Genomic DNA, 24,194 nt, shown 5'->3' on the forward strand with positions numbered 1-24,194 from the left:
TCTCTGGTACCAAAAAAACAACAACAAAAAAAAAAAAAAAAGAAAAGAAGTGCTAATCAGATGGTTGACGAAACTCAGTCAGTAGCAGAGCTCACACTCAGTATGCACAAGGCACTGGGTTCCAACCCAGCAACACACACATACACACACAGTGCTAGCCAATTAAAATAAAATTGTTCTTACTACTTGATGTTACTAACCCAGAATAATTTAACCAACTTTGGTATGTGCATAAATTTTACAGTACATGTACTTCAATAAAAGCAACATTACAGATAAATTTATAAAAGAATTCAACATACAGCTTCTCTACATTGCTTTAGAACTACTACACTATTACCAAAAGCTAATAAACATGATATTTTAGAGTTATGTAAACCATACACTCTAAAATACCTTTATTTGTACATATATTAATAGTTTGTTATATCATCCATACAATCATTTTTTAATCTACATCAAACACAAAAAGCTATTCCAAACAACTTCCTTTCTTTCTAATAAACAAACTCCTAAAGAGAAGAAATTTGAGAAAAAACTCTCAAGTTTGTGAAAACTAGATTACTTACCAGTAACTTGAGTTCTCCTATTGGGTCTTTTCCCTCACAGATCCACAGATCTCTTGCCCTTCTGTCCAGCAGGAGAATCTTCCTGATGGGCCTCCACAGGAACTGAGGGGCATGCAGTACAGACGCACAGGTGAGAACGTAGTGGGGAGGGGTTTGGAAGAAGCTAGAGACATGCTTCAGTGCACTTGCTTACCTTCCTGACATTGGAAATTTCAACGGTTCCTTGGTCCTCGAGGCATTCACAATAACTTCAAAGAATGTGGATCTGTGGAGATTACCCAATAGGAGAACTCCAGTTACTGGTAAGTGATCCAGTTTTTTCTTCTCTATCAGAATAAGAAGGTTATTTAATTTTATTATTAGTACATGTAGAACTAAAGGGGAAAGGCTGCAAATGAACAGATATATGCATACACAAAGGTAAATACAGAAACAATTTGCTAACTATAGTGTCAACAGAAACTTCTGTCATTATCAGAAACACAAGGAGGGCTGAGGAGTTAGCTCACTGGTTCCACCACCTATCCTGCAAGAGGAAGGACCTTAGTTTGATCCCTGGTACCAAAAAAAAAAAAACAGAAACACAAGGAAAAGAAAAAGATTTGAATGGCTTCATCTTTAAATGTCCATCACAATGGCAGTTCTATGTTAACATAAAACAAAAACATACCAACTAACAAACTATTCCATTTCACTGAAACTTCACCATTACATTTTATATTAGTACAATAATAGTTGACTGAAATCTGCCATTTCTTAACTAGCTATTGTTCACTGAATTTTAGCATTCACTCTGGTGAGCTATTAGACTTCAGATTAAAAGAAAACAATTCCTATTTATCATCAGATAAGTCTTTTAAACAACTATTTTTACCTATTAACAAAACAACCATGCATACACATAAAAGTATGTGAGCCACTCATAAATAATGTTTAGTATAACTTAAATACTTGTACAAAAGAAAGAAATGATGTTTAATAAATTTTTAAGATGATCACCTAAAAATGGACCTGCCATTTAAAGAAAAATTTTTAATCAAAAGGAAAAAAAGGGCCATGGATTTAGCTCAGTGGTTCTGCCGCCTGCCTCGCAAGCGGAAGGTCCCAAGTTCGATCCCCGGTACCAAAAACAAAAAAAAAAGGACAAAAACTTCAACAGAATTTTCTTATCTTCAAATTTGTGAAGATAAAAAAAAAAAATTGTGAAGATATAGTATTTTTAACTTAATATATATTAAACATGTTTATGTTAATGTGCCACAATAATGACTTCAAACATTAATACCTATATTTGTAGGTATACTAGATAGCTCAGAACTTCATCATATACTATTAAACATATACTATCGTTAAGAAATTTATGTTTTCATGATTCTTCATTCATTCATGATTCTTTTATACACAATGAAAATATGTACAACTTTTCCTTTAAGAGTAAATAGGTCATGGGCCAGGGATGTAGATCAGTGGTGCAGCACCTGCCTGGCAAGCACAAAACCCTGAGGTGGACTCCCAGTACCAAAAAAGAAAAAAAAAAAAGAGTAAAAAGGTTGATCCCCAGTACCGGAGGAGGGGGAGTAAACAGGAAAAGCCAGGCATGGTGGCATACACCTGTAATCCCAGCACTCGGAAGGCTAAGGCAGGAGGACCGCTTCAAGTTTAAGGCCAGCCTATGCTACATAGTGAGTTCAAGACCAGCCTGAACTGCCTTGGGAATAAAATGGTTATAAAATCATTATTCCACAAAAAATTCAAAATATAATTTTTTTTGGTACCAGGGATCAAACTCAGGACCTTGCACTTGTGAGGTAGGCAGAGGAACCACTGAGCTAAATTCCTGGCCCTCAAAATGTAACTTTAAGAAAAATCTTACATTTCAATCTTTGTTATGAGATAATATTTGTATTTAGTAAAGGCTGACGGCACATTTGTCATCATTTTTGCTATATTCCTATTTAATTCTAAGATATAAATTGCATTAGATAAGTTAAAATCTGCTTTTCTGTAAATCTGAGCTTTAGAGTATAATAATAAATATAATCATCTTTAAGTGTCTCAAACAAGGGTAATCCACTGCCATGGTCTGATGTGATCTGGGTGTTCTACCACCACCCCTCAAGGGTTCACTGGAAACTTAGTCCTCAGAGTGGCAGAACCTTCAGAAAAGATTCATGGCAAGAGTATGTTGCTAGAAAAAGATGAAGACTGGGTTCCAACCCATGCTGGGCTCTGTATCCCACCCTTCAGGCCCAGGAGCCAGGCCCACTTTCTGCAGGGCCCCCAGGCCCTGCTCCAGGGCCAGGCAGACCTGACTCACTAGCTCTTCATGGTGAACTTCCAAAAGGTGGACCAATCAGGAGGGCACTATGAAAAGGGAACAACACATTGATGGAAGAAGTAGTCACACTTGAGAAAATCCACCTGGACACGTGAGTGGCCTCTGTATCAGGGAGCTCCTAGATTTTTCCCTTGACCTCAACAGAAGCACAGCCATCTAGGGACCAGCAGGTGGAATGGGGGGTGGGAGATGGACCATGGAGGATTTCCCTGGAGGGAGTACAGGGGACTGTAGAACACACAGAAAACTTCCTTTCCATACTGAACTGCATGATGTCCCAAAATGTGCAACCAGAGACTCAGGAAGAGGAAGGAAGTCCAGTACTCTCCAAGGGATGGAGGTATGTGGGAATCAGAAAGGGGGATAGACAGGGAAGAAAGGGAAGAGAAGAAGGAAGAGACTACTATAGAAACAGGAGCAGTAATTCATATATTTTTCCCTAATGGTATCAGCTAGGATAAAAGAAATAAATGACAGAAATTAAATGGTAATTTCCTATTTTTATAGCAAATGCAATCACTGTTTAGATTTGAGTGTTATGAACTTAAAACAAATCAAATGCATCCGAAAAACAATGTAAGAGAATTAAAACATCTCGGGAATACTTTACGATAACCAAAGGCCACTAAGAGACTGACACTGAAAGCCACATTTTGTTATCATTCCATAAACTCAACTAAGATGGATTTTATCAGAATAGCTTAGAAAAAAATTCAAAAATCAGCAAACTCTATTCCAAAATATCCTGAATGAACACTAATAATTATCATGTTCATCAACAAAAGGCAATCTTTAGCAATCAAAACCCAAATCAAACATTTCAGTAATGAAAAGCTACTCCATAAAATCCATCTGAATTTATTTTTAAAAATGGTTTAGGGCCGGGGATTTAGCTCAGTGGTGCCACCACCTGCCTTGCAAGTGCAAGGTCCTGAGTTTGATCCCCAGTACCAAAAAAAAATTTTTTAATTTAAAAAAATAAAAATTAGGGCTGGGGATTTAGCTTGGTGGTGCCATTGCCTGCCTCACAAGCATAAGATCCCGAGTTCAATCCCCAGTACCAAAAATAAATAAATTAAATAAATAAATAAATATTTTTTAAATGGCTTAGATTACAATGTAGTACCCAGTTTCCCTGCCCTGGACATTACAATTGGTTTTGATGAGTTCAGGCATACTATTTCTAATTTTCAATTAAGATTTAAACTTCTCATGTTAGGTATTACTGCTACAGAAATTTCTTCTTCATGTAAATCCTTGATTTGGAATTCTGTTAACAGTATAATAAACTTTAGTATTATACATATATCTGCACATATTCAAGTGATATTATTGACAGTTCATATGTAAATGAGTAATATATATGAATACACAGATAAAACTGCATTAAACCTCAACCAAAATAAGGTAAAAAATATTATAAACTTACCTACTGAATAATGTTATTCACAGAAACTGTCTTTTTAGCTCTTTCCATTCATCAGACAGTTTGTGTATAGACTCTCTCATTATCTGATTTTTCCAATCTAGACTGTCCCTCCCACTATCATCCACAGAGGAAAAGCTCTAGAGAGCATATTAGTTACAAAAAGAAATTATAAGATTGGTTCTTTGCTTTGTTTTGTACATTTGACTAAAATGTATTGAGTTTATTGTGCCTTTTATTCCTATTTAGTCCCATGTTCTCTTACACAAATTTCCCTCAGGGTAACCAAATTATAAATTCTATCTCATTTCCTCATCAAAATTTTCCTATCCCTCAGTTTATTCCACTACTTCTTCCTATACCAACCCATAAATAAAAACGGTGCTATTTCCTGATTTACTCAAATTAATCTAAAATCACAATAGCAAAACTACATTCATCTATAAAACAGGATAACAACAGAACTTATTTCTGTTGTAAGAGTTGTAAGAGTTAACTGAATTGATGCAGGCTGAGACACTGATATCAAAGCTGTTGTGAAAAGCTAAAAGTAACAGATGCTAAGTAGGTAAGATCTGGTTCTCCAGAACACCTGCTCTAGCCAGAACAACTCCCTGTTTATCTATTTTATATTTTAGGTTCTGCTCATAAGTCTCTGGCTTCAAGAAAGAATCCTTCAATAACAAAACAAAATAATAAAAAGTTTTAAATATTAAAGGACAGTGTAGCAAGCAGCCTCTAAAACAGTCCACAATACTCCCACTCCTGTAGTGAGGTCCTGTATAATCACCTCCTGAGTATGAGCTAAATTTAGTGACTCATTTCTCAGGAAAAGAATTTGGCAGAAGTAATGGGACATCACTCCTAAAGCAGTTAAAAGACAGTGGTTTCCATCTACCTCACCGTCTTTCAGATATCTTGCTCTGGGGCAAGCAAGCTGCCATTTCAGAGTAGCCCTATTAGGGAGGCCCACATGGCAAGAAGTTGAAGTGTCTGGCCTATAGCCAGACCTGGCAAACCTGCCAAAGCCATGTGAGTAGTGTATAACTTGGAAGCAGGTGCATGAAGGCCTAATGATAACCACATGAATGAGCTCGGGGTGGATCTTGAGCCCTGAGATGACTGCAGCTCTATGTAACACTGTGACTGCAGCCTTATGAGAGAAGACAACATAATTATAATATTAAAATTAATCTGACCATATTTTGAAGCCCTGTACTAGTTTTTGGATCAATTCTTAATGATATTCCTAAAATATAAGTGCATAAAACTGCTCTTATGAAACAAATTTTTCTAATGTCATAAATATCAATACAGACTCAACTCAACAATGATAGTTACTATGACAACTGAAAAGTGGCTCTATCTCATTTTCTTTCCTTTGAAGAGAACGTTAATTCCTTTTTATTTCCAATGAATAAATAAACTTTTAAATAGCTATCCCTCTATTACATTTCACCATGCTCATGTTAATCATCCAACTTTAATCAATTCCACTGTTAATTAAAAGTCCACATAGGGCTGGCTTTGCAACTCTGTGGGAGAGGGGTTGGCTGGCATGCACCACATCCTGGATTCAAACTGCAGCATTACAAAGCAAAACAGAAAAGCATATAAAGCCATAAGTACTGAAATGCCACTTTTCAAAGTCTCCAATGGGTGTTTCTATGGCTTAGATCTAAAATGCCCCTTCTCCCAAAATGTCCTCCAAAGGTCTTGTGTTCAGAGGTGGGGTCTGGTCTAAGGGGTGTGGATGTGATCTGGATGTGTGTATTCTTTTTTCCCAATTTTTTATTAGTAATATATTTGCAATATACAGTAAATACATTGAGAGAACTGACACATATACATATCCCATCTTGATCCTTTTTACTTCTCCTTCCCTCCTCCATCCTCAGATCCTTCTCATCCTTTGAATCAATTCTTTGATTCATTGATCCTTTGTATTTTTTTTAGTCTCAATTTCATTAATTTCTGTTCCTATCTCTATAACTTCTTTCTATTAGTTTCAGATTTGGAGTGTTCTTGTCTTTCTAGGACCCTGGGATACATCACTGGGTTATTTATTTGAGATCACTCTATTCTTTTTATATGTGCATCTTACAGCTATAATCTTCTGTATTAGAACTGCTTTCATTGTGTGCCATAAGGTTTGGTGTGTTTTCCTTATCATTTGATTCCAGGAACTCCTGAGTTCTTTGATTCACTGACTATTCAATAGTATATTATTTAATCTCCATGTGTTTTTGAGGTTTCCGTGGCTTTACTGTTGATTTCTAGTTTCATTCTGCTATGATCTAACAGTACACAGAGAATTATTTCAATTATTTGGTTGCATTTTGGTCTTTTTAACCAATCTCCCCATCTGTCTTTTAACTGGGGAGTTGAGACACTGACATTGACAGTTATTATTATAAAATTTTTTGAGTCCTGTCATTTCATTATTTTTCTAGGGCTGATTCCTTTGATTATTTTCCTTTTGTTTAACTACTTTGCCAGTTAGATGTATACTTCACTTTGGGCTCGTTAGTCCTGGTGGCTTTCCTAGCTCTATCTAGGATTCCCTTAAGGATTTACTGCAATGCTGGTTTAGTGCTCATTTATTTCTTTAGGGTTTCCTTGTTGTGGAAAGCCTACTTCTACTTCTCTGTCAATTTCAAAGTCTAATTTTGCAGGATATAAAAGTCTAAGTCCGTGGTGGTGAACCTATGGCACACATGCTACAGTGGGCTGTTTTTATCACTGAAAGCTCTGAAAGGTTCATCCTTACTGGTCTAGGTTAGCAACTGTTTCCTTTTTGGGCTGTAGAAATTTCACTACAAACTCTCTTGGCTTTTGAAGTTTATGCTGAGTAATTCACAGTTATTCTAATGGGCTTGCCTTTACAGGTTACTTCTAGTTTTTCACTAACAGCTTTTAGTACTCTCTCCTCTTGAATTTCTGGATATTTGATTATGATGTGTGATGAAGAGGTTCTTTTCTGGTTATAGCTATTTGGGGTCCTATATGCCTCTTATGCTTGAATACTAAATTCTTTTCTAAGATTTGGAAATTTTTCTGCTATGTTCTCACTAAATAAATTTGAGTCATTTTTAAATTTTTCACTTATTCCTATTAATTCTGAGGTTGGATCCAACTTGCACGGTGGTTTGTCATTTATAGGGTATCACTGAGTTTATGATCTGCTACACCCACCTTGTCATTTCTTTTTTTTTTTTTTTTGGTACTGGGGATCGAACTCAGGAACTTGTGCTCGTGAGGCAGGCACCAGAACCACTGAGCTAAATCCCCAGCCCATCATCTATTTCTGACAATGTTCTCACATTGGTCAAGTTTGCTACCCACAGAATTTTTCATATCATTTATCTCTTCTTGCTTTCCCTTTCATACTATTTCTTTGCAGAAGTGGTTATTTATGTCTTATATTGTCTTGCTTAATTTAATAATAGTTTATTATTTGTTTCTTCTTTAAACTTGTTGAACATTTTATTGGTAAAATTCTTTTATCTGTTTAAATCCTCTTTGAGCTCTTTAAACATCTTCTGCATTTACTTACATATTTCTTCTTTTATCTTTCCAAACATATTGAACATTTAGTTTTTGAGTTCTTTGCCTATAGCTTCCTCTGTCTCAGTGTCCTGGAAGTGTGTATTATTGTACCCAGCTCCTCCTTTCTCTCTCTGCTTTCTGGCTGCCATAATGTGAGCAGCTTTTCTTCACCAACCCTTCTATCATTTCGTTTTTGCCTTGGATCCAGCTAACAATGGGCTAAACCAATTGAAACTGTGAGCCAAATATATGTAACTCTCTTCCCTTAAGTATCGGGTACTGTGTTCCAGAGGTGAAAAGCTAATACAGATGCTCATTAATTACCTGCTTCATGAAACCATAAATCAATGTATTAATAATAGTAAAGTACAAACCTATTCAGTTTGAATTAATCTTAAAATACTACCCATTATCTTTCATCTAACTAGTGGAATAGTCTATTTCCACTCTTAAATTTTTCACTTATCCTACCCATTCTCCAGCACTTCCACATGTAAGCTCATTCAAGTTTCTCATTCTAGTTCTAACAAAATCTAAATGTCACATCATGTACAGAATAACTAAACTGTGATCTGGAAGTCTGATTACTTCTCTAGCTTCATCTGATGTCACTTACCTACCTCTGTCTCACCACACACTAGTCTTTGCTCATTGTAAAATAAACTTATACCTATGAAAAAGGGCTTACTGGGTGTGGTAGCGAAGGCCTATAATCCCAGGGTCTGATGTAGGAGTATCACCTCGAATTCAGAGCCAGCCTGGGTTTCATAGTGATTTCAAGGCCAGCCTGAACAAAAAAATCAAAGAGGGGTGGGGTATGTTAAACTTGCTGTTAACTAGAACCTGCTCATTAACACTTTCTATTCTCTTTCAGTTTTCAGTTAAATGCCACCCTCTGTGACAAGCCTCCTCTGCCCACCTATTTCAAATAATTCCTTTTGTTATCACAATGTACAATTATTTTACCTGCAACCTTTGTTTGGAACTTAAAATTCTTTATTTTTTGGAACTTAAAATTCTTGCGGATAAGGATGTGCCATGTTCTCCTTTATAACTCCATCACCTAGCCTGGCATCTGTCCTGTAATAGCATTCCAATAATTATTTAAGGATTGAGATATTTTCAAAACTCACAAACCACTCACTGATTTTCAGTCTGAGTCTTAGCTATTGCTCTCTTACATTGCCTGTGTACAACAAAACTGTTACTCAGCATTGATAAAACTATCATAAATCACATCAAATTCAGCATCCTAAGAGATATAAAATGATAGGATTTTATTTATCAAAAAGTTTATACAACATGTTATCATTTGCTTGGTTAGCTGATAAAGAGGGCCATAATTCACCCCTCTCAAAAAGAAAAGACAGAAGAGTTTCTTCAAATCAAACATGCTCCCTTAAAATTTACTATGCAATTTTCCAAGAGTTTTCAAAGTTACTGTACATTTACTTGCCAGTTAAAGAATTCTTGACAGGGGCCGGGGATTTAGCTCAGTGGTTCCGCTGCCTGCCTTGCAAGCGCAAGGTCCTGAGTTCGATCCCCGGTACCAAAAAAAAAAAAAAATTCTTGACATCAAGATTTAATTTTTTAAAACATTAATTTCATTACATTTTGTAACTAAACTAAGGAACCACCTTTAGAAGCACAGGCTTAAAGAAAAAAATTACTAAATAATTGTAGCACTCTTCCTTGAGCAACAAAGTTAACTAACATAATTTTACTCATCTTCCTACCTAGCAATATTAACCTCCTTTACTTAACCTACAGATACAATTCAGAATTAGAATTATAATGAAAAGCTTAAGGCAAGCACTATGCAGAATATCTTGTTACAAATTAAAATATAAATCTTAAATATTAAAACATCTTAAAACAAACATTACATGGAACTTGACAAAAAAATTAAAGATTATGTCTGATGAAAGTCCATTTATATACATTTCCTTCCTTTTTTAATACATGCTCTTTCCTTGTAACACTACACTGTCCTGTATTTCTTACTCCCTAATCATTTTTTTCTCTTACATATCTCTTTTTTGTGGGATGCTCATCTTCTACTACTGGGGGGAAAAAAAGTGATTTCTCTCAAAGATGTCCATCTCAGATCTCTTTTCTCATGCTACAGAGTCTATTCTCACCCTAATCTGTCTCACCTACTACTCCCTTGGCTTCAACTCATTCACATATGGTGATGACTATCAACTATGTACAGCATTTATATCCATTTTCTCCCAAGATTTACCCAAAATGTAACAAACCACAAACCTTTCCCCAGACCTATCTCAGTAAGAAGTATCACCACTGGACCAGGGATTTAGCTCAGTGGTTCCGGCACCTGCCTCAAAAATGTAAGGTCCTGAGTTTGATCCCTGGTACCAAAAAAAAAAAAAAAGAAACATCACCATTCACCCAGCTGTTTAAGCCAGAATCCTGCATTCATTTCTGATTCTTCCTTCTGTACAATTCAATTTTGCACCTCCTTCAGTACAACTCAACTTTGCACAACCATATCAAATCAGCTATCAAATCCTATAACTTCACCTAAACATAATCTAAAATCCACTGGCTGGATGTAGTGGCACATGTCTATAATCCCAGCACTTGGGAGGCTGAGGCATGAGGATCATCACTAGTTTGAGGCCACACAGTGAGTTCAAGGCCAGCCTGAACTACATAGCAAGAGCTGGTCTCAAAAAAAAAAAAAAAAAAAAAAAACTGGCAACACTTGTTCAAGTCACTACTGTCTCTCACCTAGACTACTGAAATGGCTTCTCTGGCTGCATAGTTGCTATCCAACAAATATGATGGCCTAAGACAGAAAAAAATTCTCTTGGCCATGGTTCCAATCATGCACTGCATTCATTTTAAGAACTGCTGAAGAATTTGAACACACAGCTATTGTAGGTAGTATAAGTTCTTTTATCCAGTAAAGTGGGCATAATTAAATATATCTCATCTGCAGAATTATGAAGTAAGTGTTCCATAGAAAACAGTAAGTGAAAAACAGTTCAAAGCAACAGCAAAATCAAATAGGTGGTAAAGGATTTTTTTTTTTTGGTACCAGAGATCGAACTCAGGTCCTTGCACTTGCAAGGCAAGCAGCGGAACCACTGAGGTAAATCTCCGGCCCCAGTGGTAAAGGATTTTGCAATTCCATTAAGCATTATCAATACCTGTACAAGACATGTGACAAGCACTGAGAATTTTTATTAATTACAATCATCATTATCTAAGACACGGTAAATTCACTATCTCACTCATCAAATTTAATCATCCCCAAAAATCTACATGGGTAAGGTGAGGATTTAAACTGAAATGTGATTCTCAGACCGATGGTGCTGCCCTTAGGAAGATACCAGAGCAGGGAGAGGGAGAGAAAAGCAAAGCCAGTATATTTTTAATTCACTGTGTAAATGCAATCATAGCTTTTTGTATAGAATGTTTTAAGAGTAACTGAAAGGGCATTTATTCTGGCCTGGAGACAAGTGAACGTTTCTTGATAGAGGTAATGCCTCTGCAATCATAAAAAAGCAAGAAAGAGACTGTGAAAGACAGGGAAGCATAGAAGAGTCAGCATAATACAGAAGAGAGCACAGTGGCCTGAAAAAGACATTACAAATGATCTGACCTTGAAGAGACACCCAACCTTCAAGAGACACCCCCTCACCCTCATTATAGCAAACTGTAAAAACAAATCAAAAAAAGCTACTTTGGGGCCGGGGATTTAGCTCAGTGATGCTGCCATCTGCTTTGCAAGCACAAGGTCCCTGAGTTCGATCCTCAGTACCAAAAAAAAAAAAAAACTACTTTTAATTGTTCAATTCTTCTATATATGCTTTACCAATACTGTACTACCAGAGTACTTCTTAGATGTTAAAACTTAATGCTATGGCCCAAATATTTATGTGACAGTCCACACCAGGATACTAAATAACACACTCATGCACTCATACTCAGCCTGTGCTTGCATACACAGGAAGGGGGTCGGGGGTGTGAGCTGATACAAGTATCTCAGAAGCAATATGGGGAAAATGTTATTTTTAGTAGAAATCACTCATGTTCTGGTTTAGTCAAGTATGCCACTAGAACCCAAATATTTTACAAAAGGGACAGTTATATCCCTATACGGACATTTATTGTTATGTCACTGAAGAAATCTAACTGCTGCCATCCTGATCAGAGAGCCCGCTAAACTGCCCCCCTCTAGCACAGCTGCACCTGGGGATGCATAACACTATCAGCCCTGCTACTGATAGTAGCCACTATTCCCTGCATTGTCCCAAGCCGTGACTTTGGGCAATCATTGCCACCTGTGCTTTCTCAAGCCTTGTTCTTGGCAAGTAGCCACAACCCCTTCTCACTGAACTCCCCTCCTCCCTGTGACCCTACAAAAGACCCCAGAGCCTGTACTGGAGCAACTGGTCTGGTCTCTAGTGTCAGAGCAGTCCTTCTCAGGTTTGTTCTGCAATAAACTTGCCCTGTTTAAGGTCTTACCTGTTTCTTTTCCTTTTTCTTAACAGTCACCATTTCTGAATTTAATTTCTTTAGCTAACATTTTTTGAGAACTTACTATATGCCAAGCACTGTGCCAAGTACTTACAAGGATTATCTCATTTAATCCTTACTAAAACAACTCTAAGTGTCCTTATAATGTCCATTTTACCAAAAAAAAAAAAAAAGTGATGCTAAACTACACAACTTTCACAAAGTTACACAGCCAGTAAGTGGTGAAACCAGTACTTAAAACCAAAGAATACAGTTCCATCCAGAGTCCATCCTCTTACCTATTTTACTACACAATTGTAGATAACTCTTAAAAATTGAATTTCTTTGCCTTTTTGCTTTATATTATCATACTGGATACACACAAAAATTAAAAACAAGTATGTAGATGTAAAAATAAAACTAGGCATTTTCTTACATTAAAAATATGAATACATAACAAAATTCTATACAAGTAGAAGATGGCAAGATTACATTTAAAATGTAAATTACCAAAGAGTGTTACAGAAAAATGCTGTGTACAATACAGAAAATGGGCCACAAGGGAATACTGATAAAATGTGATAACTATGTTCATACAGTGGAATAACTTATTAAATGTTACTCAAAAATACAATTTGATGACATTACAAATTCAACGTATCTTTCATTTGTAAACTGTATTGCTCATTATTTACCTAATCAATTATTATGTACCTCTAAGCTTTACCAGACCAAAAATGACTTAGAGTAATGGGAAAAATGAAAGACAGAGAAAGAGGGAAAAGGGTTTTTGAAGAAACCAAGCTTCAACTCTCTCCCTCACTAAACAAAACTCATTAGCTCTGGCCTTTGAAATGTGAGGTTAAGAAGTCCAGTCACAATTAACCTACCCTGCTCAAGAAGAACCTGAGTAGTAGAACAGGGCAATGATTTTTCAAAGATATTTTGTAAAACACTTTATAAAGTAAGAATTTTTAAAGCTTTTTTTTTTTTTTTTTGGCTGTACTGGGGGGGTATCAACCTTCATACTGAACCACATCTCCAATCCTTTTTTCATTTCTTATTTTGAGACAGGGCCACTCTCTCTAATTTACAGTTCCCCGGGCTGGGCTCAAACTTGCAATCCTCCTGCCTCAGCCTTCCAGAGTGCTGGGATTACAAGTGTGTGCCACCATGCCCAAAAATTTTTAAAGCTTAATAAAAATATGTAAGATCCTAAATGATCCTGTTGAAATGCAGTCAAGGAGTATGGAGCCTCACTTGCTCTAACTAGCAGCCACTGAGATGATTCCATGAAAGCCAAAGGCTCCAGGCAACACAATTCACAATCTTTGGGCCCTTCTAAGGGAGAGGCAGGTCTCTTCTACCCCAAGAAACTTGTTAGTTGAGTTTAACTGGAAAAATCATTTTGTTTTTACCCACTTTTTTCCTGCAACTTGTTCAAAGACAGCCTTGAACGAACTGTTTACGGTTGCCAGGATATGTGATGGTATGTGGGTATCGGGGTCAGGGATAACAGGGAGGAAGTTTAACAGGGAAAGCATTTTCTGGACCTGACACTTCATTAAGATCATAGAGGGAAGTGTCTGCCAAACAAAACAGGGGTAAAGAAACATAAATACCCACAACTACATGCCTGCACACACATGCATGACCATATACATCCATATATGCAATCCTCCCTGAGTGTGTGTCACACATAAAAAGGGGGAAAAGCCCTTTACAAAAAGCCCCTCAAAAGCTGGGCGCAATGGTGCATGCCTGTGGTCCCAGCATTAGAGAGGCAGAGGCAGGAGGATCACTGCCAAGTTTGAGGCCAGCCTGGACTACGTAGTAAGTTCAAGGCCAGTCTGAACTACATAGTGAGACCCTGTCTCAATAAATAAATAAAAAGTAGTTCAAGTGGAATGAATGCATCAGAGCCCTGCCCACTTCAACATTTTATTCTGAAAATCCTAGAGCAGTGTTTCTCTCAAACTTTAGTGTCCTCAGGAGCCTATTAAAATGCAAGTTCCAATTCAGTAAGTCCTTAGTAGTGCCAGCAACTGTGCATTTCTATTAAGCTCCCAGGAAATGTTAATGCACTGTTGGGTGGACATCTGGTTAGCAAAGGTCTACAGAAAATATGTTCCAGTGTGTCCTATATTAGAAAATGAAACAAGGTCCAAGGTCAAATAATTTTTAGAAGTGTTCCAATAAACAAGCCAAAACAAATTTTTATTGGAAGACATCTCAGGAACTTCAAATATTAAACTCCAAAATTATGTCTTCCAAATATTCTTCACTACTTGTTTCCAGAAAGCATTCCCCACCAACGTCTGTAAAACTCACACCAACAGAGAGGACCAAACTGGGTGAGAGCAGTTACACAAAGTCGTAGAAGGTGTTTGATTAAAACATTCTCCTTTAGTCCAAAGGTGTAGGGGTGGTGGGAGGGGAAGGGGAAAGGGAAGAAGGGAAAGGAAAAATTATGAGAAAAGAAAAAAAAAATGGAAACAAAATCTATGTAAATAGGGAAGGGTGGAGGGGGTAAAGAGCGCACAGGTAATGTGGAAAAAATAAAAACTAATATACATCATGTACAGGTACAATCACTCAATGATAAATGTAAACGTATTGTATATCTAAAATGTACCAATAAAATTTTTTTAAAATTCTCCTTTAGATAGAAGTGTAGCTCAGAGATACAATGTTTACCTAGCATGTGCAAAGCCCTGGGTTCCGCAAAGGATACTGGATGACAGAAAAGAAAAAAAAAACCATCTTCTTTCTTCCATTCTTTCAATGACAGATACTCAAGTAACACTTTTAAATTCTAATATCCATGCATAAAAGATAAAAACCAAAAAATTATTATAGAAGTCCTTATCTCTGGTCAAAAATATGATAGGCATTCCTGTTTTCCTCCTTATACATCTTTAAAATCTTCAATGAACATGTAACACTTTTTTTGTTGTTGTGGTACCAGGGATCGAACTCAGGTCCTTGTGCTTGCGCAGCAGGCGGCAAAACCACTGAGCTAAATCCTGGGCCCCATGCAACACTTTTATCATGAGTTATCTTAAGAAAAGAAAACTTGAGAGAAGGTGAGCCGGTCCCAGAACCTGGAAGGAAGCTCCCCCACCACCATCCCACACTCCTAGGGCAGAGACGCTGAGCTGGTCCCAGCACCTGGAAGGAAGGTTCCCCACCGCCATCCCAAGCTCCTAGGGCAAAGAAGGTGAGCCATGCGGGCGCCAGAAGCACCCCTCCACACCGTGGAAATGAGAAGACATGTAAACAAGCCTTAAAAACAGACTTCTGGATCACCTACAGCAACCCCAAAGGGAAACGAGATGGAACAATCTGATACTCAACCACCTGGACTCTCTGAACTGGCAACAAAAGAGGATCTGGGAAAAATGAAATTAGAAATAATTACTCAGATAACAGCAAAGATTTTGCTCATGGTGCAAGACATGATTAATAAATCTAGAGAGGACACAGATTAAAAAACAGAGGATCAGAGAAACATGACAGAATCCCAACACAGGAAAAAAATGGAATCCATAAAACAGATGCAAACAGATTTCCAGGAGATTAAACACTCCATCGAAAGTCTGCACAGCAGAATGAACCAATGTGAGGATAGAATTTCACACATAGAACATAAGATTGTAATTAGTGACCAGGAAAAGAAAAATTGCTTTAAAATTGTAAAGAAATCAATCCAGCAGCTGCTAGATGATACAAAGAATAACATAAGACTGACTGGAGTCAATGAAGAAATGGGAGAGAGTGCAGATGACATAAAAGAACTGTTCACAGAAGTGATGGCAGAAAACTTCCCAAGGAGGGGAAAAGAACTTGACATACAGATAAGTGAGGCATATAGGACTCCAAATAGCCTTGATCAAAAAAAATCTACACATAGGCATATAATAGTTAGGATTCCAGAAATCCAACAGAAGAACAAAATTTTACAAGCAGTGAGAGAAAAGAAACAAATCACATACAAAGGAAAGCCCATCAGAATCACAGAAGACTTCTCAATGCAAACCCTCAAGGCAAGAAGAGCTTGGAGTGATGTATTTCAAGTCCTAAAGGAAAACAGCCTCCAACCCAGATTGATGTACCCTGCAAAACTATCTTTCAAAATTGATGGAGAAATAAGATACTTTCATGATAAAGAGCACCTCAGGAACTTCATGAATATCAAACCAGCGCTCCAAAAATTTTAGACAACACCCTAGGAAAAGACAATGAGGATCACAACCCCAGGAAGCCCAGGAGAATGAATCCATTGGGCGTGACAAATTAAACTCAAAGGGGGAGAATCCAACAAAAAGAAAAAATCATGAGAAGGCTTTTAAAACTTTGAACTTCATCTCCCTAATGAGTGTATAATTCATTCTTGTTATTGTACCAATTAGTATTTTTCTGATTCTAGAGTTACACACCTTTCCTTGTGCTGTACTGGCTATTTATCATCTTCTTATGTCTACTTTTTTTTTTTTTTTTTGGTACTGGGGATCAAACTTGGGACCTTGTGCTTGCAAGGCAGGCGGTGGAACCACTGAGCTAAATCCCTGGCCCCTATGTCTACTTTTTAATTGGGTTGTCTATTAATGACCTCTAAGAATTCTTTATATATTCTGGTCAAAGGTTATATGCATTGTAAATATGGTCTGTTTAAGGACTTTTCATTTTAATGATGTCATTTAAAGTTTTAAATTTTGATGGAATCTCATTTATTTTTTTCTTTTATACATCATGTCTTTTGTATCCTAGGCAGTTCTCGCCTACCCTGAATTCATAAACATTTTCCCTTATAATTTCTTCTTAAAGTTTTATACTTTTGGGCTTTCATATTTAGGTTCATAGATCCCTTCAAGTTATTTTCATGTAGGAAAAAAAGGGTTGAGGTTAATTTTTTATATATGGATACCAGGTGTTCTAGTGCTGTTTGCTGAAAACACTATCTCTTCCTCGGCTCTTGAATTGAGTTTATATTCTAAAAAATGCTCATGTTAAATAATCTTTCAAAACTCAGTGGACCATATAAGTGTGGTTCTATTTCTAGATTCTCTGTTTTATTCAAATGATCTATATGTCTTTTCTTACACCAACACTGTCTTGATTACTGTAGCTTTAGAAGAAGTCTTAAAATTAGGTACTAAACGTCTTCCAACAATGTTTTGTTTTTTAACTTTTCTAGGTCCTTTGTACTCCTACATAACTTTTAAATTTCAATATCCAATTCTTCATTTATAGCAAGTATACACAGACCTGAATTTTTATATATACCTTGTGTTTTCTAATCCTGCTAAATTCAAATACAAGTTCTAGGGGCTCCTAGAGATTTCTTAGTATTTTCTCTGTAGATGATCATTTCATCTACAAAGATTTTGCTTCTACCTTGCCAATCCTATCCTAATTGTGTCATTTTATTGCCAGACTATTTTGGTGGGGCCTAGGTTTCAAAGTTTAATGGATATATAAAGAGTAAGCATATCTGCCCTTGTTCCCTACCTTAAGGAGAAAACATTGTATCTTCTCCATTCATATAAGGCGTTCTCGCTGGAAGTATGGAGTACATGTCTTTAATCTGTTGAGAAGGTTCTGTTCTACTTCTAGTCTCCTGATAGCTTTGACCATGAACAGCTGTAGAATTTAGTCCAATACTTTTTCTCCAACTACTGACAGGATCATATGGCTTTTTCCTTTCCTCTGTTAAAATGATGACTTTTGGGGGTGGATCTTCCAATGCTGAACCAACACTGCCATCCCTATAACAAAACCACTTTCTACAAACTTCCAGATCTGACATCTAAGAGTTTGTTTTGTTAAACAAATTTCTGTCTATGTTCATACTTTTTTCTTCTATTATCTTTATCCAGTTTTAGGATTAGTACAATGTTGATTTCCTAAAATGAGGAAATGTTCCTTCTTTTTCCTGCTTTAATTGTTTGATGTAATTTATCAGTTAAAATGTATATGAGCCTGTTGTTGTCATATAGGTAGGTTTTCAAGCTAGGAATATACTTTCTTTAATAGGTGCTATTCAAATTTTATATTTCCTCCAGGATCAGTTTCATTTATTTGTCTTCCAAGGTATTTCTTAGAAGTTGTCAAATTTATTTCAAAACAGATTTTTGAAATATGCTTTCTATATCCTTTTAAATTCTGTAAAATCTGTAGTAATGTCTCCTAGATCTTGATATTGTAATTTTAAAAATGTCTGATTGATATTGTGTAACAGGAAGAAAAGGTCTAAAGGTGCAGGGGAATTGGGAGGGGTCGGGGAAGGGAAAAAAGGGAAAAGAAAACATATGAGAAAAGGAAAAAAAATGGAAACAAAGTCTTTGCAAATAGGGAAGGGTGAAGGGGGTGAAGGGAGGGCAAGGGAAGGGGAAAAAAAAAAGAACCAAGATACTCACGTAAAGGTACAAGATCCCAATGATGAATGTAACTGTATTTTATACCTAAAATGTACCAATAAACTTAATGGGAAAAAAAAAAAAAGAAAACTTTTATCCTCCATGCCCAGCTTATTTCCATTCATGCTAGGTAGAATTATTTTGTTCAGGTTTATATAAAACATAAGATTTTTTAGTAAAGGAAGAAATGCTATGGAGTGGAGAAAAGTATCAGAACAGTTTGGATGGTGTGCTAGAAATGATTAGTGAGGGTACTTTGGGCCTTGGAGTGACAAAAGATAAAACAAAAAGAAAGATGTGCTCTCTCCCTATTACGGAACTGTTTCTTAGTGTTGTATTCCCCAGAGCCCTTGCCATCCCAAATGGTTTGTACCAACTTCATCTCCTCTTTCAGGTACCTCGGCTAACTCAAGTCAATTAAGAGTTGCACCCACAGTGAGGAAGGTGCAAGGCCCACAATTGGAGACTTAAGAGAAGTGAAGTTGAGTACTGGTTGTGGAGACAGCTCCAATTCTTCAGCATCCGGGAGCACCCTGGAACTGCCACCACACAGGAAGTCGCAAGTTCGAGCAGTCACAAGCCCAGCTTGTTACATGTTGGATTTAGAAACACATGATCAGAGGGCCAAGGATTTAGCTCAGTGGTTCTACCACTTGCTTTGCAAGTGCAGGGTCCCAAATAAGGAGAAGGAGAGTTGAAGAGAGGAGAGGGGAATGGGAAAAAAAAGACACAGCAAGATATAACATGTACAGGTACAAATTCCCTATGATGAATGGTATCATGTTTACCTAAAATGTACCAATAAAAAAAAAATTTTTTTTTTTGGTGCCAGGGATTGAACTCGGGTCCTTGCGCTTGCAGGGCAGGCAAACCAATAAAATTTTTTAAAAGAGAAACACATGATCAAAGTCAGAAGACAAACTTGCCTAAACTATGAGCTGTAAAAAGTACCACAGAAGAGCAGCCCATGGATTAAGGTCTCTGGTTATTAAAACAGTTTAATAACCAAATTAACATCTCTTAAAGTCACTGAGTAGTATTTTTGCCTGAAAGCTGGTATGTGAAAAATACTCAAGTAACACTTTTAATTTTTTTGTTTGTTTTCACTAGTTTGCACCACCACTGTTGGTAGAATTTTCAGCTATGTTTGGAAGATTCTAACTAGTATTACAAACTAAAAGGTAATGTTTAGCACGCTGCCCAATGGGGTCTTTCATGTTTTGGGAAACTGATGGCTCTTGCCTCACATTCTATTGCTAGTGAAAAAAACTAGAAAGACTGTGACTTGTTCACGGTCAACAGCTAGTTAGTGTGAGATTCAGATGCTACTCCCTTTTCTTTTCTTTTTTTTTTGGTACTGGGGATTGAACTCAGGACCTTGCGCTTGCAAGGCAAGCGCCGTGCCACTGACCCAAATCACTGGCCCTCCACTCCCTTTTTATTTCCTCTTGGGTAGAATATAAATTTGCTACCAGCCATCTCAAGGATTTCTTCTTATAATTTTCCTTAATACCTAGATCTAGTGCTGAACATTATGATAACTTCCAATATTAAACCTACTTGTTATAAATAAGAACTGGTAAAATCTGTGCTACATGATGATGAATGAAGAACAAAATGACTATTTGCCCTATGTTAACTAACATGTTTTAAGTACAAATGTTAACAAACTTTAATCTGGGGGGGGGGGCACTGAGCTAAATCCTCAGCCCTTCTTTTAAGATAGGGTTTTGCTAAATCGGTGAATTTCCAAGGCTGGAGTCAAACTTGGAATTCTCCTGCCTCAGCCTCCCAGGGTGCTGGGATTGCAGGCATGTGCCACCATGCTCTACTCATTTTATAGTGATATTTACTTTCCTATATATCCTGACTTCTTTGATATAGTGATTCTTAGAAGTCCCAGTAAATATTATTACTCTTTTGTTTGTGAAAAACAAAGAATCAGTAATAGCATAATTGATACTTTGATTTCACATATATGTATATATATACATATATACATGCCTATGTATGGTAAAAAATTTGCACTGACAGTTTTTAGACATAATTAATTCAATCACTTCATCTTTAGATGTTTTATAGTCTGATCAGGGTTCTTCTGTACAATATCATACTTGACTTTTCTAGAAAGTAATAGGGAAGTCAGCCTGTAACAAGACCATGTCGATGATATCTGAGGCCAGGGAAGCAGCTCCTCAAGGGGTAAAATTCTAGGTGCATCTGCAAAATAGGCAAAGTTCTTTTGGTTTCATCTATTTTTCCATCAACTTTCATCACATTATAGTTTTATTACAGAAGTTAATGTTCAGGACACTTCAGAGCACTTTATACTTCTAATCAGATTTTTGGTATCTGGTTTTAACTGTGTTACTTGAAGCCAGGAGTGATGACACAGCCTGTAATCCCAGCACTTGGGAGGCTGAGGCAGGAGGACTGCCATGAGGTCAAGGCCAGCCTGGACTATATAATGAATTCAAGGCCAGTCTGAACAACACAGCAAGACCCTGCCTCAAAAAAACCAAAACAATGGTTTTGCAAACAATAGTGATATCAACCCATTTTAAATGTATTATACCAACATCCTACCACAACCCCCTAAGATGTTCCCTCTGAAGACCGCCTTACCCGTCATAAGGCATAAAATAATAAAAATTAGGAAATGACAGAACACTCCTGAAAGGCTTTCTACCTCTAAAATTCTCAGTAATTCTGTAACTTTCCATAATAAATATTACCAAACAGACACAGAATATTTTATAGCAGATGACTAGAGCTAGGTGTGGTGGCACACGCCTATAATCCCAGGATTGGGGAGGCTGAGGCAGGAGGACTGCCATTAGTTCAAGGCCACCATGGGCTACATAGTAAGACCCTGTGTCAAAAAACTAAAAAAATAGGGCCGAGGATTTAGCTCAGTGGTGCCACCGCCTGCCTCACAAGCAAAACATTCCAAGTTGGATCCCCAGTACCAAAAAAAAAAAAAAAAAAAAAAAAAAAAAACCTTAAGGTTTCATTTAAATTCTTGAATGAAAACTTAATGGTCCTTAGAACACTAGTCTACCAAGATGCTAGGCATACATCTAACCCTGAAGGAAAGAGGAAAAGGAAACATTTCACCTAAGTAGTATAATTTTGTATACTTCTTTACCAAAGAGGAAAAGATCACCTAGTAGTTAGATGATCTCAATTTCAATCTAGGCTCTAGTAATAATTTTGTGACTAAAATGACCATCTTCCTCACCAGCCATGTAGGATGGTATGATAAGCAAATAGAAGGTGCTATAGGAATGCATTATAAACACAGTAGAGCACTACATGAAGGATAAAGATATTCCTTTCACTGAATTCCTACCCCAAAAGACACCAACAATAACCAAAAATTAACCTCGCAACAATATACTGTTCTAAAACATTGCTTAACCCCAAAGGACATCATTTATTGATCACTTAATCTGTGTAAATCACTGTATAAAGGCTGCATAGAAATTAAATCATTTATTTGCCGCCTGCTCCGGAAGCACAAGGACCCGAGTTCGATCCCTGGTTCCAAAAAACAAAAAAGAAATTTAATTTTTCAACAAAGATTTTTTTTTACATGAAAACAAGAAGCAGATCACTGCCAATATAACCAACATATTAGTAACTATTTTTTAATTAACTTATTTCCCAAAAGAGTTACTGAGGTAACTTTTTTAAACTCAATTGTTAAAATTACGAATGCACATTAACTGTGGCTTTTCCACACATGCAATACATAATAGCTTTGGTTGCATCCACTCTCCTACCTTCCTGTCCCTTCCCCACCTCCCCCTGCTGTCCATATCCCCTTCCCTGAAATAATTTTTAAAACATTAAATATACACATATTTAACACAGGCAAGGCAAAGGATGTAATGTTTTACTGTTTAGAATGTGTTCCTAAGTAGTCTTGCATTTGCTTCCTATGAGGCTAGTGAGGAAGACGAAGTAGAATGGGTATTAGAGCCTAGATTGAAATCCAGGTTATCTACCAGTTGGTCTTTTCACTCTTTGATACAGAGGTTCATAAAACTATCCTAGTAAGATAAACTATTTCATTTATTCTTTCATTCAAAGTTAGACACAAGACCAGCATACTTTGTAAAACATTTCAATCTACTAAAATCATATATACATATACATATATATATACATATATATACATATATATACATATATATACATATATATACATATATACATATATATACATACATATACATATATACATATATACATATATATATACATATATACATATATATACATATATACATATATACACATATATACGTGTATATACATATATATACGTATATATATGTATATATACATATATATACATATATATACACGTATATATATACATACATATACATATGTACACATATATGTATAGTATCTTTTTTTTTTTTTTGGTACCGGGGATCGAACTCGGGCCCTTGCGCTTGCAAGGCAGGCGGCGAAACCACTGAGCCAAATCCCCGGCCTTAGTAACTATCATTTTTAAAATAGCAGTCTTGGCTGGGCACGGTGCGTGTCTGAACTGCCAGCACCAGGGAGGCTGAGGGAGGAAACTGCCACAAGTTCCAGGCCAGCCTGGACTATATAGTGAGTTTAAGGCCAGTCTGAGCTATATAGTGAGATCCTGTCTCAAAAAACAAAACAAAAAAAAAGCAGTTCTTTTAACATATACATACATATATACGTGTTCAAAAAAAGAAAAGCTGTAATCAGCAATGAAATAGCAGCTGTTTCAAAGAACTTCATTTAGTTAGAAGTTCTTTTTTGTTGTTTTTTGTTTTGTACCAGGAATCGAACTCAGGGTCTTGTGCCTGCCAACCAGGGGCTGCACTGCTGAGCTACGTCCCTGGCCCTTAGCTGACAGTTTTTAAGGGAGAAGGTAATCAATCAAATTGGAAATTAGCCACAATGTTAAGCCACATTTTACCAGATGTGTTTTACTAACAATGGCCACAATAATGGATTTCATACTAAATCTGAGAATAGTTCTCCTTCAAAAACTAAAACTATGCTGAAAAATTCATTTTCAACTCCTGTGGTGCTTAATCACTAGCAAATACTATCTTCTGTACCAAAATTCAACTATTAGAGGGCTGGAACTGGGAGTCACCCACAATTCTGTAGTACCAGCATAATTTATGCCCTGCGATATATGCCCAATAAGCATGTGCAAAATTCTAAAATTTCATTTACTGCTACTATTAATAATTTACACATCTATACAGAAGGCACTTTTCCAAATAGTTACTTATATATCCTGTATCAGAAGTTCCATTTTTTCAAAGCTCTCCTTTTTAAAAAACCCAGTAACTTATTCTTTTTTTGGTTTGGTTTTGGTACAGGAAATGGAACTCAGGACCTTG

At 36.6% G+C, this 24,194-nt stretch overlaps 1 protein-coding gene and 1 long non-coding RNA gene across 4 annotated transcripts in view; both read right to left on the minus strand.

Annotated features, from left to right (window-relative positions):
- The window catches only part of Yaf2 (YY1 associated factor 2), a 96,519-nt gene that overhangs the window by 63,515 nt on the left and 8,810 nt on the right, over window positions 1-24,194 (minus strand). The window lies entirely within an intron of this gene.
- On the minus strand, window positions 605-22,961 carry LOC147821488 (uncharacterized). Its single transcript, XR_015446911.1, has 3 exons — window positions 8,571-22,961; window positions 763-834; window positions 605-671 (listed from the first exon to the last, which is right to left on the minus strand). It is a non-coding gene; the product is annotated as an uncharacterized LOC147821488 (long non-coding RNA).

Source organism: Heterocephalus glaber, unplaced genomic scaffold, assembly GCF_053883595.1.
Source record: "Heterocephalus glaber isolate CG9 unplaced genomic scaffold, H.glaber_assembly_v1.0 deba00001733, whole genome shotgun sequence".
Lineage (NCBI taxonomy): Eukaryota > Metazoa > Chordata > Mammalia > Rodentia > Bathyergidae > Heterocephalus > Heterocephalus glaber.